Source organism: Diadema antillarum, unplaced genomic scaffold (assembly GCF_040938485.1).
Source record: "Diadema antillarum isolate AM-2024a unplaced genomic scaffold, OU_Dant_1.0 scf00000181, whole genome shotgun sequence".
In the NCBI taxonomy this organism is placed as follows: Eukaryota; Metazoa; Echinodermata; class Echinoidea; order Diadematoida; family Diadematidae; genus Diadema; species Diadema antillarum.
Window position 1 is genome coordinate 1,479,093 of NW_027271070.1, and position 17,436 is coordinate 1,496,528.

At 36.9% G+C, this 17,436-nt stretch overlaps 1 long non-coding RNA gene across 2 annotated transcripts; it reads left to right on the forward strand.

The window, feature by feature from the left end:
* Positions 1 to 3,248: 3,248 nt before the first annotated feature.
* Positions 3,249 to 14,292, forward strand: LOC139723126 (uncharacterized). 2 transcript variants are annotated; one of them, XR_011710330.1, is made up of 5 exons: positions 3,249 to 3,430; positions 4,624 to 4,668; positions 6,351 to 6,458; positions 7,127 to 7,260; positions 8,301 to 14,292. It is a non-coding gene; the product is annotated as an uncharacterized lncRNA (long non-coding RNA). The 2 variants fall into 2 exon arrangements; XR_011710329.1 differs by lacking the exon at positions 3,249 to 3,430 and having other exon boundaries at positions 3,798 to 4,668.
* Positions 14,293 to 17,436: the final 3,144 nt, after the last annotated feature.

Consider the following 17,436-nt stretch of genomic DNA (forward strand, 5'->3'; position numbering starts at 1 on the left):
CAAATTAAGGTGATCCGATTTTTTTTTATCAATGATTCGAGTCCTGATCGCAATACGCATGACCATACAGGTTTCATATGTGTTTAGAGACATTGGCCGGGTGATGTTTGGGTTCTCATTTAGAAAAGGGAGTCACATCTGCCATCTTTCGTACCAAATTCTGCGTACACTAGATAACGAAGATACAGCAAGAAATACATATGACCTTTGACTCAACTTTACACTCCCAAGATGGCATCTGAGGAAGAAGTCGTTATTTTGTGAAATGATTCTTCCGACATCGTCTATACGTGTGCAAATTATGGGGAAAATAGGACAGGTATTTACCAAGATACAAGATGAAACATTTATGACTTTTGACCCTAATTTACATACCCAAGATGGTGTCTGATCAAGTAGTTGGTATTTTATAAAATAATGTGCGTGACATGAGCTAAACATGTGCGAAATATGGGGGTGTTAAGGGCTGTTTTTCTTGAGTTACTGCAAAGAAAGTTGCAGAAAGAAAGATATATCTCAATACATCGAAGTTAAGCTTTCAGTTTAACCAAGTTTTTAACGTGATTCCGGACATCGTGTGGGAAAACGAAGGACACTCGTACGATAGCGCAAAGCCTCAGCTACAACATAGCAATATTTGAGAGAAATTCACGGAGGGTAAGTTAGCCGGTGCTCGATAAAGACAATCATGTCAACTTTCACATCTAGAAAAATTCCCTCCCGTATGTACGTCATAACGAAGATATCTGTAGAAAGAAGTACACCACCTTTGAACCCACTTTGCACAGACAAGATGGCATCTGAGCAAAAAGTGGTTATTTTGTGAAATGATTTTTGTAACACGGTCTTTGCATTGTGAAATATGAGGAAGGTAGGTCATGTATTCACCAAGATGGAGGATGAAACATCTATCACCTTTGACCCTAATTTATTCATACCGAAAAATGGCAGATGTGACTCCTTTTTCTAAATGAGAATCCAAACATCACACGGCCAATGTCTCTAAACACATTTGAAACCTACATGGTCATCCTATTATTGCGATCAGGAATCGAAGCATTGATTAAAAAAAAAAATCGGAACACCTTAATTTGTCAGTCATGACAAATTACAATCTCTATGGTTTTGTGAAACGATTCTTGGGCATTGTCTATACGTGTGCAAAATATGTGGAAGATAGGACAGGTGTTTACCAAGATGCAGGATGAAACATTTATGACCTTTGTCTCTACTTTACATACCCAAGATGTGTCCGATCAAGAAGTTGTTATGTTATAAAATAATGTACATGGCATAAAGTAAACATGTTCAAAATATGGTTGTGATAGGGGCCGTTTTTTTTTTTTTAGTTATTGCAAAGAAAGTTGCAGAAAGAAAGAAATATCTCAGTACATTGAAGATAAGCTTTAATTTCAACCAAGTTTTCTAACGTGATCACAACATTGCATGAAAAAAACGAAGGGCACGCATACGATAGCGCAAAGTCTCAGCTGCAACATATTAAAATCTGGGAGAAATTCACTGAAGGGTGAGTGAGCAAGTGCTTGATAAAGGGGATCATGTCAATTTTCACTTCTAATCCCGACATCGTGTGAAAACACGGAGGACGCTCACACTACAGCTCATAGTGTCAGCTACAACATATTAAAATGTGGGAGAAATTCACTTAAGGGTAAGTGAGCTAGTGCTCGATGAAGACAATCATGTCAATTTTCATATCTGGGAAAATTCCTTCCTATAGAGATAACACGTACGTCATGAAGATACAGAAAGAAGTGCCTGGTGCAGTACGTATGGCGTACGTTTGACTCCACTTTGCACAGGCTAGATGGTATGTGAGCAAAAAGCAGTTATTTTGTGAGATGTTTCTTGCAAAATGGTCTTTGCGTGTGCGAAATATGGGAGAGATATAGGACATGTATTCACCAAGATGCAGGATGAGAAAATTGTGACCTTTGTCCCTAATTTACATACCAAAGATGGTGTCCGATCAAGTAGTTGTTATTTTGTGAAATAATGTACGTGACATGAACTAAACATGTGCAAAATATTGGGGTGATGGGGCTGTTTTTCATGCGTTTCTGCAAAGAAATTTGCAGAAAGAAGTAATTAAGCAGACCGATTTTTCGGTCAACGGCTACCCATGAAAGGGGGAAATGTACCATTCATCGCCGCAGCTTTGAGAATAGTAGTATGTGAAGACAAAGTTGTGCGTAACTTGAAAGCTGTTCGTATATAAAGTTACGAACAACTTACGAGCGACTGGTGATCAGTTCTGGATTGCTATAGTTATCAGAATTTCAATAATTCAGCACAAGAACTGGGGACCTTTTCATGAAACTTTTTGTCAGTGATTTACATTGACAACTGTTAAAAGCTACAGAAATCCTTGCGTCTGACTGGCTGATGGCAAATTCGTCGGTGAAAACCTCCGACGAACTCGTTGATGAAACGCCCCCCAGATCACCAGTCGGTCGAAAGTTGTTGGTGACTTTACGAACAGGAGGGCGTTTCATCAACGAGTTCGTCGGAGATTTCACCGACAAATTTGCTATCAGCCAATCAGACCAAGGATTTCATTATCGCTTTTAACAGTTGTCAGTGTAAATCCTTGCGTCTGATTGGCTGATACCAAATTTGTCGGTGAAAACCTCCGACGAACTCGTTGATGAAACGCCCCCCAGGGGTCCAATTCATGAAACTTTTTGTCAGTGATTTACACTTACAACTGTTAAAAGCTACTGAAATCCTTGCGTCTGATTGGCTGATAGCAAATTTGTCGGTGAAAACCTCCGACGAACTCGTTGATGAAACGCCCCCCCAGCTTTATGAAACACCCTCGAATTCTCGGGCGTGTGTGCCGGGCGTGTTTTTTTTTAGACGGCACAGATTGGGGAAACTAAAAATCTATCCGGGACCCTATCCCTAAACCTAACCCTAATCCTAATCCTAACCCTAACCATCAAACCCTAACCCTAACCCTAACCCTAACCCTAACCCTAACCCCAACCCTAACCCTACCCCTAACCATAACCAAAAACCCTAACCCATCGTTTTTCCCATAGGTTTAACACGCGCCATGCCCCAATCTGTGCCGTCTTTAAAAAAAACGCTGCCGGGCTTTCCATGGTGGTATCGCGTCTCGCGGTGCTCCCTCCATGATCTACACAGTGCATGCATGCGTGGAGTGTACGTACCAAAGAGTATAGAAGCGCACGCGTGCGCTTCTATGCTCTTTATTACTTGGTTCGCTTATATACGTAGTACGTTACCCCACGCGTAAGTCATGAAGTACGGGGGTTGGAGATGGTGTGTCTGTAGCGTACACTTTTGGCGTGACAGCGCAGCCACAGGCTAGGCTCGCAAATACGACTTCCGAAGACCTTTGCTGGAGACTGACGGTTTGATTAGTTTGGAGTTCGAGTACCAGGTGGGTATTAGTCTGTAAACGCCGGCATGCCTAAACACAGATATTTGGGTTTTTAGAACAAAAAATGTGTGTAGTCGTGGTGCTGTTAGTGTTAGTGACTATAAACGTTAGAGTCTATCAGTAGTATCACTCTTATGTGTTCAGTAGTGTCTGGCCTCATCATGCCCATCGGCATCGTATCCACCACAGCTCAGGCCCTATTCGTGTACTAAGCTGTTAAGTGTTGTAGTGCGTACACCGTGCGTTTAAATGTCAGGAGTATCAGGAAGGAAGTTGCGTAGTTTTTAACGTTAGACCGCGTTTCCTGAATGGACAAGGTGTGAGCCATATGGCAGCTGGCATATCATGATTTGCTATGTAATTACTAGGAAGGCTAAGTTCCGAAGGACCAACGTTAAGAGTTGACGTTGGCTAAGAGGGCTTACCGATGGGGCTTTCCTTCTGTGATTCGCTTGTGGGCGACATGCGGACGCCATTACTTTAAACCACGACCAGTAGAGGGCGTATTTTAGAGTGCTATATAGGGCCCTAGGGGTGATTCCTGTCCCCCTTTCATTTCACCTTTTTTTTTTAGGGGGCATGCAGGGGAAGAAATATAATGTTACTTAGCCTGGACCTTGTTTTGTCATACAGAAGTATCTTTCCTGTTTAATCATGAAATGTAATTGAAGAAAAGTCATTTATTTTCTAATATGCAGTCGCACAATTACACATCAAAAGGTTGACTTTGGGCTAATTTCACTGAGTTACTGACCGTGTTATAACATTATGTGTGCACAGTGAAAAATGTGTTTTTAATGAAGATTTTAAGTTTAGAAGATGGTTCTCCTTTGTTAAAAGAGTTGTTTAGATTGCAGGAACAGTAAAATAATTTTACAAAGATTTGTATAAAAAATTTGGGCGTTGTGCGTCATATTCCTCTCAAGTATGTATTTTCAGAATGTGTGTACCTTACATTATTAGTGGTCTCTCCTTAACACAAGGTCCTCAGGACCAGAAAAATGTGCTTGTTATAATGAAACCTTGTTATATCAGGGTTACAAAAATAATACAACACAAATGAAAATTAACAATCTAGGACCACAAAAAAATTACCTTGTTATAGTGAACTTCGTTTCATCAGTGCTAATTTTAGAGAGTTCACTGTACAGGTATTGTAATATTTGTGTTCTTCCTTTCTTTTCTTTCTGCAGGTACTGGTTGCCTTGGAAGGAGATTTGTGTTGGTCTTTGTTGAAAGTACGTTTGTGTTTGTGTTTGTTATTTGTTGAATCATCTTCATCCTACATTTCATCTCATACCATTTCACCTTCATCCTTGAATATTCACTGAATATTCACTGAGATTACATCTGGAAATTCATCCTGGAATTCACGAACTCATCCCTGAAATATCTGATATATACATGAAATACCTGAACTTTACCTGAAATACCTTAACTTGAACTTGAAGAAAGCTGAGAACAGAAAACTTCTGAGTGCATGAGAATAAGACAGTATCAGAAGGAGAGAAAGTTTCAGAATCAGAGGCAGAAAGAGTTAGAAAAAGTCAAAGAGAAAAAGAGTGAAATCAACGAGAGGAAGAGTGAGAGTTGACAAAAAAAGAGTGAAAATTAAACAGAATAACAGAGTTTTAAGGAGTGTTTGAATGAAAGAGTTAATTCTTTAAAAGGATAGTTAAAAACTGTGGAAAGAGAATAGTTGTAGAGAAGGCGAGAAGTTTGCTGCAAAACTTGAAAACAGAAACAGTTAATTTGAGAAAAGGTGTTTAAGAGTCCAGAATACACTGAAAGATTGCTTAAGAGTGCCGTCTTAAGACGAAAGCATTATAGTGTCGTGAACGTAATTAGGGTAAACAATATTTGCACCTTCAAGGACTCTTTGATATTTGATATATTCTGCATTGAAAGTTGCTGCAAATAATTCAACTACAGTTGAAAAGAGTTAATAGCTAGGAGTTGAAATTCTGAAGGAATTGTTAAAAGTGTGAGAAACAATTTATGAGGTGAGGCGAGAGGTGTACTAAAAATTTTATGTAAAAATATTTTTTGGTATCTTGAGTCTTGAATTTTCGTTATTTGTTAATAGGATAAAAAAATAGTTGAAGAGCGCCATCTTCAGATAAAAGCATTCTAGTCATAGTAAATGAAGGGAGAGACATTAATATTGCACCTTCAAGGGCTATTTATGATTATTGGGCTGTGAAAACAAAAGCACAATTAGTAAAAGACATACCTTTATTGCAAAAGGAGTCATCTCAAAACAGAAACATTACTGTTTCTTTAATTGTCAGTGAAAACAAAGAATAATTGGTGAAATTGAAATTTTTGTTGCAAAAAGTGCTACCCTAAGAGAAAAACATATAAGGGAGACTGATTATTGTGCAGTTAAGGCAGAAGCATAATTGGTAAAATTGAAACCTTTATTGCAAAGAGCATAATCTCGAGATAAAGGCATAGTTTGGTCAAATTAAATGTTAGAGAATTGAAGCTGAAATTTCTGTTAAAAGTATAGTGATTCAAAGAATATAACTGTGTTGATTGAACAGTTGGTTGATATACATTTATTTAGTAATAGGTACCATATACTTTCAAAGAATCGAAAGCCCTGTAGTTTGACAATGGAAGCAAGTGAATTCAAGATTGTTATTGGTGATATCCTAGATATCCTCCATAGTTGTGACTTGATGAGAAATGTAGAGGTCAGTGAATGTGATGCATGTTGCAATGTGATCAATGAAAATGAAAGCAGAGTACCATGTGAGGATTGTGGCAAGCAGTTTCATGTGATGTGTACAGGAGCTATTTCTCATGAGGCTAGAATGTGTGATGCAAGGTTGATTTGGATATGTTCAGCATGTGGAAGCAATAATATTGCCCATCGCATCTTTGACAAAATTGGCATTCCCTGTCATTTCAATAGATACGAGCTTCTCGAAGACCTTGGTGATGAAGATTTTCATGTTGATGTTTCACTTTCATCATGCAAGAGCAACCAGAGAAAGAAACCAACAAAGAGGCTAAAAAAGAGGTATGTGAAAAGAAAGAAAAAACGTGGTGTTCTAGGAATGACAAATGTGTGTGTGGAGGAAAGAGCAAATTGTGACAGAGATGAATCAGTTTCGTCATTCACTACAAATCTCACTACGAGGCAATTTCAACCATTAGAAACTGCAGTTGATGATGGTTGGACAGCTGTGAAATCAAGAAAGACAAAAATGATTGAGAAGGCCAAACTGACAACATCCCAAACAATGACTGACAATCCTAAGACCAAGACCAGTAACAAGAGCTCAGTGAGATCAGTAAATGGTGTGATTCTCCAACCTGGTGTGACCTACATTGGCAAAGCAATGAAAGACTACTATCTTGAAAAACAGAGAAGAGCCAAGACCAGCAAAGGCAAAAAATCGAAAGTAGAAACAAGGCAAGAAGAACATGGTGAACTCGTGAAGCGAAATATGAATGCAAACTTGGACACAGAACAAAATGATAGTCTGCAGGTATATGCTGAATCTGTGTTGAATGTATATTCAAAGTGTGTTCAGTCACCTCATGTTATGGCAAAATACTCTGAGCAAATCTATGCAAAAACACAGAGGAGTTGGGCTGATGTGGCTAAAAGCACTCCGAATATGACTAATGAATGTTTCGTACTGAATGGTGATCAGGCTACATGTGTCTCTGTCCTTTCCACAGACATTGAAAAAGAAGTTTGGAATGTAAACAGGCTCTATGGTGGTGGAAATGCACAGCAACCAAGAAAGAAAGGTCGTTTCACGAAGATCCGCAACAAACAAAGTGTGCCACCGGTGAAAAATGCTGACTCACAGGTGGGTAATAATGAAAAGGTGAAACATGACATTCCTGAAGGAGAACTTGCAGCAAAGAATGAAAAGTTGTGTAAGAATGAAATATCTGACCATGAGGACAGTAATTCCACAAGTAGAGATAACACAGGCTCGAATGATATGTCCAAAGTGAAATGTGACAGAATCCACAATGTGCATGAACTAAACCCATGTTACAGTGAAACAAAAGGTGTTGAAGGTGACAGTCAAATATCAGTGGAGGAATTGTTCTCTATGAATTCTACTACAAATGTAAATGTTCACTCTCCATGTCACAGACCTGTTTCAGGTACACAAAATATGTGTGTTCAAGTTTGTAATGAATCGATATTCCTGCCTGAACGTGTAAAAAATACTAATCCATCTGGTTGCATAGTAACGAATGATGATTCTGCCAAAAGTGTTGACCACCATTATTCATATGATGTTCAGGAATCGACAGTACTTATATTAGATGGTGAACCAGCTGCAAATAATTTAGAGACTGAAGAACGTGTGTTTGAGCCTGTTTCTCTTTCAGATTCTGAATGTGGTGGAAGGCAATCATATTCTATGACCAAAACAATCGCACAAGGAAATTTTAATCAAGGTGATCAACGATTTGGTTATACTGCTGGCAAACAATGTGCATGTAATTCTCTTGTGGCAGTTCTCTACACTCAAACTAAAAATGGAATGGAAATGAGACCTTGTGATCTTGATCAGATTCTGACCCTCGGGAATGAGTTGTATTATTACATAAAGAAGGATTCACCATTGAATGAAGAGCTTGTAATGATAGATGAATTACCCAAGGAACTTCATATTCTGGATGAAAACTTTCAAATAACCTATGCTGAATCAAAATATGGTGTTTTAGATGGAAATCAAAACAATTTGTCAAATTTTGGTGCTTTGTCATTGAAGCAAGCATTAGAACAAGAACTATGCAGATATGATGCATGTCTTATGAATTTTGCTGAGAGCACATTTGCAATCATTAGACATGACAAGGGTTATTATGTATTTGATTCTCATTCCAGAAGTCATGATGGATACTTGGTACAAGATGGATGCAGTGTCTTGCTTAGCATTTCATCATGGCAAGGTATACAGGTACACTGTTTGAATTTGGCAAAATCAATGGCATGTGATTTACGTACTACTCAGTTTGAACTAACTGGTCTGGCATTAGAATCCAATTCTAAGAAAAATGCATTGACAACTAGCGACCCCAAGAAATCAAAGTCAGTAAATACTGCATGTAGGAATACGAATGATCAAAATAGCAACATTTCAAAATATTGTGATCATGTTAAAGGAATTAACAGTGACAGCTGTAACACTCGAAATGAAACAAAGGAAAACAGAGTCAATGTGAACAGTGATGACTATGGAAGTGAGAATGAAGTTGAATGTGTTTCAGTTGAGAAGACAACAGAAAGAAGAGATCGAAATTTCAAATTTGTGCCGATTACATACGTAGACAAGCAGTGTTTGTGCAATAATTTGAATGTCACTTACAATGGTACTGCCAATGAATCAATGGAGGATAGAAATGAAAGTTTGTATATTGGGAAACCTGCAAATATCAAGAAAGTTATGGGTGATGGCAACTGCTTTTACAGAAGTATTGCTCATGTAGTTACTGGCAGCGAAAGAAACCATTTCATGTTTAGGAAATCCAATGTGGCACATTTACTGGAAATGGGTGATTTATTCAAAAATGTAATAGACACATTGAAATATCAGAGTGTCAGGGACTTTGTAGTTCAAGAGAAATTGATGGATTTAGGAACATGGGCTGGTCACACTGATATTAGTTCAATGGCACATATGCTAGATCGTGATATATATGTGTATGATGATCGAACAAAAAATTGGCAAATATTGTCTGCAAGGAAACCTGGATACTACAACAAAGTAACAACTGAGAGAGGCATATATATTTTGTTCACTGGAGGCAATCATTTTGATGCAGTGGAAAGTGTAACTACTGTTCAGTCTAGTACTTTGGATGAGAAATTACCTGTGTTTCATGTGAGTTCAGTTGCTGGTGTAGAAAATAAGAAGGAAAGCCATGATTTATCATCTAAGATTACTAAAACCCAAACATTAAAAAAATGTAGTGTTGGAATGAGGAAAATGACATCAAAACAAACTATGGTGTCAAACCTGCAAAAGACACAAATCCCATTACAAAACACCTGTGAACAGACAGTAAATGTCCACATTGATGCATTTGAGGTGGAACAAGTGGGAGAAATAAAAAATATTGAACTCAAGTACAGTCCTGTGAATAAATCTGATAGAGAGAAGTTTTGTCACAAATTAGGAATAAAGTTTAATGACAAATATAGCAGTACTGATATGCAAAAAGATATGGTGGAAAACGATGATATTACTATCTTGACACAACCATTGACTGTCTATAGAGTTACTGGTGATGGAAATTGCTTTTACAGAGCTATATCATATGTCATATGTGGCAAGGAAGATTCACACCATGATGTTCGAAAAGCAATAGTTATGCATATTTTACAAAACAAGGGAGATTATGTAAGTCTTTTAAGATCAGGGTACACAGATATTATAAAGTACATTGCAAAGGAAAGAGTATTCAACAACGGCACATGGGCTACAGAATTGGAAATGATGGCCTTATCAAATTTACTAGATACCGATGTTTATGTATATGAAGATAATGGTTCAAAATGGAAATTATTTGGTGCAAGCAAAGTTCAGTTTGGAATTGCTACATCACAAAGAGGTATTTACTTGCAACACTCAAATGGCAATCATTACGATGTTGTAGAATCTGTATGTCCAAGGATCCAAATGTCAAGTTCATGTCGAAAACCGTCAACATCACAAAATATTACTGATATGAAAACACCAGTGACAAAAAAGAAAAAACTTTCAATAAAAAGGAAAGTTGCAAAACAAGTCGATGATTGTCAACTCGATGTGTTAAACAATGAAGTATTAGAGGATGACATGGAACCTGCAGTTAAAGTGAGTAGGCACACTGAAAAATCTGAAGATGTTAAAACTACAATGCAAACTACAAAAAGGAAAAAACGAAGAAAAAAAAGTAATACTAATCTTACCAGACGAAAAAATAGAGATCGAATGAGAGCACAGAGAGAAAAGAGAAAAAATGACCAAAGGCAGTTGGAAGCAGAATTTTTATCAAATGATCAGCCTTTTCTGTTCCGCAAACTTAAAAAAGCAGCTGCAAAGAAAGTGAAGTATCAAACAAATGTTCCTTACAGGTTACAAAAGAAAAGGAAAATTAAGAAGAGACAAAGGGACAAGTACACTTTGGATCCCACTTACAGAGAAATTGTCAAGGAAAGGATGAGGAAAGAGATGAAATCCAAATACCAAAAAAATGCTGCATTTAGAGAAAGGCTGAAGAAAATGAGAAAAGTTCACTATGAAAGCAATGTTCATTATAGAGAAATGCTTAAGAAATTGATGAAAGCTAAATATCGAAGCAATTCTTTATTCAGAGAGAGGTTTAAGAAACTGGGGAGAACTAAATATCAAAACAATCCTTTATTCAGAGAGAAACTTAAGAAAATGAGGAAAGCTAAATATCAAAACAATGCTTTATTCAGAGAGAGGCTTAAGAAGTATATAAGAAAAGTTTCAAACATTAAGTACAAGACAAATTCTGTGTACAGACAGCAGGTTGCGATGAGAAATGTGAAACGAAAAAAGCAAGAGAAAATGAATATGAGAAATTGTGATCATGTTTTGAAAAGGTTTAGGGAAACTATTTCACATGGCCCTGAATATGTATGTTGTGTATGTTTGAAATTATTATTCAAAAATCAAGTATTGAAGTGCACAAAAGCAAAATATAACGATACAAAATGCTTAAAAGAGGAGTACTTGCATACATGCAGTGATGACTGTGATGTTGACTGTCAAATAGTAAAGTCACCAAGAAACTCTTTATGGATTTGTTACACTTGCCACAGGAAATTATTAGCTGGTAATATGCCTGCTGAAGCTAGCAGAAATAACTTAGAATTACATGCTATTCCTGTGGAACTTGATAATCTGAATAAGTTGGAAATGCATTTAATTGCATTGAACATTCCATTTATGAAAATTTTGAACCTGCCTAAAGGAGGACAATATGGAGTACATGGCCCAACAGTTTGTGTGCCTTCACGCACAGATGAAACTGTAAAGATATTACCTCGACCAGAAACTGATGATCAATTGATACGTGTAAAACTGAAGAGGAAATTGTCGTACAAAGGACATTATGAATATCAGTTTGTCAAGAAAAAGAATGTGCTAGTTGCATTGGAATATTTGAAGAAGAATAATAAATGGTATTCTGATATTGTTATAGATAATGAATGGAATTCTGATTTATCAGAGGAAAATAGTCAAACAGCTTGTGTTAAACCGTTGAATTCAGGTGAATCTAATGATGATTGCGATGACATAGAGGATGATCATGATGAACGATTACAAGGCGTTCAGTTGGACACATGTTTACAGAAGGTTGATATGAGGCAAGAAGTGCTTGATCAGTTTTTCGATGATATTATATGTTGTGCACCTTGTGAAAAGAATAGTCCTGTATCACTGTTGATGGATAAAAGTAATGAGGCAAAATGTTTTCCTGCTCTATTTCCAACAGGCCAGCCAACATTTCATGATACCAGGTTCATTGAAGTAACACTTGGTCGTTATTTACATAATCGTCTGATGCATGTAGATAACAGATTTGCAAAAAATACAGAATATATCTTCTATGCTCAGTGTATTTATGAACTGCAACAAATACTTTCTAATGTGTCTATAGCTCTCAGAAAAAGCTCAGGGGAAATTGATAATTCCACATCGATGCAGTGTTCGGATCTAAAAGATGCAAGAAAACTTCATGAGATACTGGATTCAAATAAAGGATACAAATTTCTGAAACAAATACGGGGAACACCTCCATACTGGCAATCTACACAAAAAGATGTATTAGCAATGGTTAGACAACTTGGAAAACCTACATGGTTTGCGTCGTTTTCCTCAGCTGAGATGAGATGGCCTGAAGTTATTAATACATTGCTTAATCAACAAGGTGATAGAAGAAAAGCAAATGATCTAGATTGGACAGATAAGTGTAATCTATTAAAGTCAAATCCAGTGACCGTAGCTCGTATGTTTGACAAACGCTTTCATGCATTTTTGAACAAAGTGATTCTTTCTGTGGCAGAACCTATTGGCAAGATAATTGACTACTTCTACAGAATTGAATTTCAACAGAGAGGATCTCCACACACACACTGTTTATTCTGGGTCGAAAATGCGCCTAACTTGGGTGTCGACAAAGATGAAACTGTCATAGATTTTATTGATAAGTACATTTCATGCAACATTCCATGTGAGGATGAAGATGAGGAACTATATGAAATAGTGAAGAATGTTCAGCTTCACTCAAAGAAACATTCAAAATCATGCAAGAAAAAGGGAACTACCTGTAGATTTAATTTTCCAAGACCACCTTCTGAGAAAACATTTGTTGTGAAGCCTGATGATAATCTGGAAGTTACAGATGAAGCTCAAGATGTTCTGTCTACTGTAAAGCATTCATCATGTATGGAAGGGAAATATGATAATGCTAGACAGCTCTTTGAAGCTCTTGAGATGTGTCAAAAGGAATTTGAAGATGCCTATAATGCTGTAGCTACAAAAGAAAATATAGTCATGAGAAGAGATCCAAAAGACATATGGGTGAATCAATACAATCCATTTTTACTGAGAGCTTGGAATGCCAATATGGATTTGCAGTATGTAACAAATGAGTATGCCTGCATTGTTTATGTTGTGTCATACATGTCAAAAGCAGAAAGAGAGATGGGTTTGCTATTGAAAAATGCAGAAAGTGAAATGAAAGAGGGCAATGAAGATGCTCGGAAAAGCATGAAAGAAATAGGACATGTGTACATGCAAAACCGTGAAGTTTCAGCGCAAGAAAGTGTGTATCGTGTTTGTAGCCTGAGATTGAAAGAGTGCTCAAGAAAAGTAGAGTTTATACCTGTTGGACCAAATCCTGTGAGAATGAGTTTACCATTGAGTGTTATTCAAAGCAGACGAGACGATGATGATAGGAGTCCATGGATGCCAAACAGAATTGATAAATATAAAGCCCGACCTGATGGTTTTGAATTTGAAAATATGTGTTTAGCCACATTTTGTTCAAAGTATAGACTACTCAGTGAATCTGATATAAAGGGTAAGAAACAGAACCAGAAAGTCTTCAAATTGAGAAATCAGCTGGGCTATGTGCAAAAACGATCAAGAACCAAGGATGCTGTAGTGAGATATCCTCGCTTTTCACCGAATGTATCGCCAGAAAAATATTATCAGAGTATCTTGCAACTATTTTTGCCATTTCGTATTGATAAACAGTTAAAACCTGATCAATTTGTGACATATCAGGAATTTTATCAATCTGGGTCTGTACGAATATTTAATAAGAACGTGGAAAGTGTCAAAAGTATTGTCAATGAAAATCTCAGGCAGTTTGAGAAAAATGCTGATACAATTGATCAAGCACAACAATATCTTGAGAAATTTGGTCCACAAGAAGATGCATGGGGATTACTCTGTCCAGAAACAGAAGTCGAAAGACATGAAACAGCAAAAACCCATGAAGAAGTTGAAGATGCTGACAATGAGTTTAGAATCCCAGATCTTGAATCTAAATCTAAGGAGAAAGAGTCATACGGCATAGAATTTCGCTCATGTACCATTTCAAGAGAAGACAGTAATGACTTATTAAGAACTTTAAATAGCAAGCAACAAAAGGTGTTCTACAAAATACGACAATGGTGTCTTGACAGAGCTAATGGAAAAGAACCTACAGCATTTCAAATATTTGTGACAGGTGGTGCTGGAACAGGAAAAAGTCATCTAGTGAAATGCATATGTAATGAAGGAACAAGAATTCTTAGCAGAATGATGCACAATCCTGATGATGTTTCAATTATGAAAGTAGCTCCAACTGGAATTGCAGCTTACAACATTGATGGTAGTACTATTCATAATGCTTTGTCCATACCTATTTCTGCTACACTACCTTACCAACCCCTTGGAGAAGAAAAGATAAGTCATTTACGTAATCAGCTAGGTCAACTACAGATACTAATAATTGACGAAATATCGATGGTTGATCAGAAGTTGTTGTGGTATGTACATGGACGTTTAAGACAAATAAAGCAGACACGTGGTGATGCTCCATTTGGAAAGGTTTCAGTTATTGCAGTTGGAGATTTCTATCAGTTACCCCCAGTAAAAGGTGCTCCATTGTATAAAGATACACTGCAAAGTTCTTTATGGACAGACAACTTCTCTATAATTAACTTGGATGAAATAATGAGACAAAAGGATGATGCAGAGTTTGCTGTTCTTTTGAACAAATTAAGGATAAAAGAAAAGAAAGATGAATTATCTACTGATGATATAGCAGTTCTTCAATCATGCCAAACTGGAGAACAATGTGAGGATGCGTTGCACATATATTCTTCAAACAAACAAGTAAATGACTGGAATAAAATAATGCTTCACAAGAAATGCACAAATATCATATGTATTGATGCAGAAGATTCTGAACTCGGTGATGAGGGTAAAAACAAAAGATGTGACAAGCCACGGAGATGTACTAAAGCTTCCTTGCCAGCGTATCTTTGGATTGCTGAAAATTGTAGAGTGATGCTTATCAAAAATGTGAATGTGACCAAAGGTTTATCAAATGGCTGCATTGGCACTGTAACTGACATAGTAAGAGTGAATGAAAATGTGAGACCTACTAGTGTGCTGGTTAAATTTGACAATGAAAAAGTAGGAATTCAGTCAATAGAAATGCAACAGGAATCAATTGGCAAAAAATATACTAGGAAACAATTTCCCTTGAAATTAGCATATGCATGCACAGTCCATAAAGTACAAGGCATGACAATGGAAAAAGCTGTTGTTTCTCTAAAAAATATATTTTTGCCTGGACAAGCATATGTAGCTCTGAGCCGTGTTACATCATTATGTGGACTAACAATTGAAGATTTTGATCCAAAAGTTATGTATTGCAATCCAGCTGTTAAAGAAAGCTTGGAGAACATGCCAACATTTGTCGATGAAAAGAACATAGACAATGATGTCTCCGTTGCAACTATGTCTATAATGTTACATAACATTCAAGGTCTTAAAGCACATTTCAAAGATATCCAATCAAATTTCCTATTTAGAAATTCTGATATTATTTGTTTAACAGAAACCTGGATTAATGATGACATTTTTGATGTGAATTTAGATCAGTTTAAAATGTACAATCAGCCTCGGTCAGAATCTTATTCTGATGACAGTCCTTTTTTTTCTGCACTGAAAAATCAAGCACATGGTGGAGTTGCAGTGTATAGTAAAATCAAATCTATTAGTAGGCTGGATTTACATGTCAATAATCTAGAATATATTACATTTGCAGTAACTTGTCCTTCATGTCTCATTTCAGTGATATATAGACCTCCTAGATATGACAAGAAACAATTTTGTGAGAAACTGAAGAGATTACTCATAGAATTGCAGCAAAGATGTACAAAACGCATAGTTATCGGTGACTTTAATGAAAATCTCAGACAAGGTTCAAGTAATTCATGTGTGCATAAATTGATGTGTTCTTATGGATATCAACAACATGTACTTGATGCTACGACAGAAGGTGATACATTGATTGACCATGTATATAGCACAGGTATCAATACACTTCACACTGAAGTTATTCCACTTTACTACAGTTACCATGAAGCTATTAGAATACAGTTTTGATGAGTACTGTCATGAGTTTATGCAAAGTAATGTGGTATACTCAAATCAATTAATATTTACTTTCGTTTGTCATCATATTTCCTTTTGTAATACAGAATGAGGTAAACAGAACAGTATGAATAGGAGACAGTATAGAACAATAAGAACAACTCAGTAGTGGTGATACATTATGATCTATAGTGATGTGATTGAAGTAAAAAAGGATTGAAGTAAAAAAAGTCTTTGTGCAAGCAAAGAACTTGTCGAACAACAGATCAGTCTTGGATTATACCTCTATGATCAATATCCAATTGCATTTCTTTTGCCTGTTTAAGGTTGAACTGGCCTGTGTGTGTGCCTGACATGTCAGTCCTTTCATCCAAGTGTTGCAGAGGTAAGTTTTTCTGTTCTTGAACCCTCTTCTTTTCAGCACACTGGAGCCAAAGGCTTAAGTGAGCTGCCGTGATCACTTTTCATCTGATATCCGTCCATTGTGCATCACGCATAAACTTTGAACATTTTCATTTTTCTTGAAAACTCCATGCCCAATATTCACCCAACTTGGCTGGTAAGGTGCCCTGTTGGATAGGATTTAAGTTCTAATGGGCACCATGTCACTCCTGGTTTGCCCCCAAATTGAGAAATTTTAAAAATTTCTCTTCTCTAGAGCCAAAAGTGATAGAGCTAAGTTATTATTGGTAGTGCACGTTGACTGTAATTTGAAGTTCGTTCATGTCAAAATTACAAGTGCCGGCACCCAGTTCAGGGTTGGGAGGGGTCCAAATAGGGGCCTAAATTGTACATGTTGATTTTCTTGGGAACCACATAATAGAGTTTCACCAAACTTGGCAGGCTCAAAGGCACCAAAATGAAGGACTCTTTAAAAATCTTCTTTAAAATTAGAAGTGATAGAACTAACTTATGCTGTACTTTGAGTTTGTACATTGATGGTTGTTATTCCAAGTTAAGTTTGTTCATTGTTAATGGCAGAATTGGGGAGAGGGGGGGGGGGGGGGGGGGGAATTAAGGAATTTTCCACACACACAAATAGGATGAGAAATGATAGATTTGTCAATATTTTTTCTGCCAACTGCATAGTCAAACTTTGTGTGTACAGTGTTTTTGATAGGTGCTTATTCTAGTGTGACAGAATATGCAAATGGACACCATATTTTCAGCTCTCAATGTTGCCTTACCCCTCCCCAACTTCGCTATGTTTGAGGTTAGAGTCTGCAAGTTTGCTTGGAAAGTGAACTAGCGATACTTTGGTGAGCACAAGATCGTGGTTCTCTCATTTCTATACAAGTTTTCTTTTAGCAGGCACTACAATTTTTGAGAAAAGCAGGCTTAATTTTACTC